Raw genomic sequence first — 2,500 nt, 5'->3', positions numbered from 1 at the left:
AATATCATTATCATTTTTTTTAAGCTATTGTTATCAATATTGATGTCATATCATTTTCTCATATCGTTATTATCCTCACCATTGCTATATCAGCTTCAAATACACACACATAAATACTTAGACACTAATTTACTGTCTTGATCACAAAAGGCTTCGCTTGCACATTGCCTAGGTTACACAAAACGGTACTTCAATAATTCCGTAATAAAAAATGCCGTTCCTGCTCCCTTTCTGCATTATCCCTCAGCTGAACTAAACTTTTTTATTACTCCTAACTTTTAAGTGATATTTGGCACCATTTGTTTGGACAAGTGAACTGCCTGTGACAGATTAGGCGGTGGGTCGTTTGCATTTAAATTGTTTCTATAAAAGGACATATAATTTTATTTTAACTTCCGAATAGCGGTAATTCTCCTTTACTTTTGTAGCGTTTTCCTTGGCTTCTTACAGAAACTAGGGAGAGTTTAAAGTGATGTTTTCCTTTTCTTTTTTCAGTTTTCTACTTTCTTTCTTTCCTTCGCTTACCCTCTGTAAACATTAGCTTTACTGTGATAATACTTTCCATGAGGCTGATCTTGACGCAAAGGCAAGACAGACACAACTTTTGATATAGCCTTCAAGTATAAGAATATTAAGCAAGTGTAAAGGTAAACTACTATTGACATTACCCGAAGCAACGAAACAAAACAAAATAATAATAATAATAAATACATAAAACAACCATAAGAGACCCTACCGCTGTTTCCCTTCGGAGGAAAAGCCAGGGTCGTTTACATAGCCTCCGGTAAAAAGGTATCTTTAATTAACAATCAGTTGCCTAGCTATTTTTATTATGCCGGGACTTTAACCAGAATCTGGGCCAATTTAGAATTCAGGTAGAACGCAGCTGGGTTTTGCTGGAGGTAAGCTTTTCTCGATCCTAACAATACTCATACGTTTATTTACCTGTCATCCGTGGTTACAAATCATCTGTACTTGTGGGAAATGATATTTTTACGCATATACATGCCTTCGAAATGATGGAATGCGCGTTCCTTCTACACTCTGTATCGCACGACACTTTCTGCAAACGAGAGTAACACTTTATGTAGCTCGATTATGTTGACGAACTGCGCGGAATAACAATACAAAGACTAAGTGGCCGTAGTCTGAATGCCTCCAGAAAAGATCCTTGTGCGCGCTTTTAGAATATTTAGACCTTAAACTGTACGACATTCCAGAATTCCGCACGTGTCCTGAAGCACCCCGCAGTGAAAGAAAAAAAAAAAAAAAAGAGGAAAACGTTACAAAATTCTGCTAGTCTCCCCTTTAATCTCACCAAACATACATCACCTCACATCCCCTCAGCTAAATTCACCCTGAAGATGAAGTTTACAGCCTTTGGGATTTTCTTCTCTTTATATCCCTAAAGATGCTGCAGACTCCGCCGTCCTTTAAGCCCCGCCTCTCTCGCCACCTCTGCCTCCTTGAGAACGTCACTCCAACCTTCACAAACTCCTCAACATTTTCTTCAAACACTGTCTCGTTTCTCTCTGTTTTTTTGAAACGTGGGTCTCCAGAAACGAGAAGAGAAAACTGGAGGAATGGAAGAAACGTATATTTCGGACGTTTTTCTCATGCAGTCGTTATTTTTTATATATACATAATTGATTTTATTGTTATATTATCATTATCGTCTTTATCATGGTCATTACCGCTATCATTATGACTACTTTTGCCACTAATATTACTCTAACCATTATTATAACTGTTATCATTACCATCATCATAGTCATCATCATCATCATCATTTATATCATTATTGATACTGTTGCTATAGTTGTGTGTGTGTGCGTGTGTGTATGTGTATGTATATATACATATATATATAAACACACACACATACATACATACACACACACGCACATATATATATACATATATATACATGTGTATATATATACATATGATTATACATATATATACACATGTATGTGTATCTGTGTGTGTAAATACATATATGCATATGTATGTTTGTGTGCATGTGTATGCATATATGTATACATATATGTATATATTTATATATATATGCATACACACATACACACACACATATGCGTGTATATATATATGTATGTATCTATGTATATATATGTATGTGTGTAAATATATAAATATATACATATACATGTGTGTATATGCATATGAAACATATATATATGTGTGTGTCTGCCTGTATAGCTGTATGTATGCTTGTCTGTATGTATGTCTCAATGCCATTTGCTTTCAGTTTGTCTGTTCTTTCTCTTTTCTCCTCCTCACCTTCTCTCATTCTCTGTCTCTCTCTTTCACTCTTTCCTCCCCTCCATGTCTCTCCTACAAATCACTTCTTGCTCGTGAAGGAAAACCTCACCTTCCCCCCTTTCCCCTCACCTCCCCCCTTTCCCCTCACCTCCCCCCTTTCCCCTCACCTCCCCCCCTTTCCCCTCATCTCCCCCCTTTCCCCTCACCTCCCCCCCTT

General features: G+C 37.0%; 1 protein-coding gene across 3 annotated transcripts in view; it reads left to right on the top strand.

The window, feature by feature from the left end:
* LOC125034751 (zwei Ig domain protein zig-8-like) overlaps positions 1-2,500 on the top strand; it is a 472,306-nt gene that overhangs the window by 382,622 nt on the left and 87,184 nt on the right. The gene's annotated exons all lie outside the window — the stretch shown is intronic.

Source organism: Penaeus chinensis, chromosome 18 (genome assembly GCF_019202785.1).
Source record: "Penaeus chinensis breed Huanghai No. 1 chromosome 18, ASM1920278v2, whole genome shotgun sequence".
Lineage (NCBI taxonomy): Eukaryota > Metazoa > Arthropoda > Malacostraca > Decapoda > Penaeidae > Penaeus > Penaeus chinensis.
This window is presented reverse-complemented; position numbering and strand designations above follow the sequence as displayed.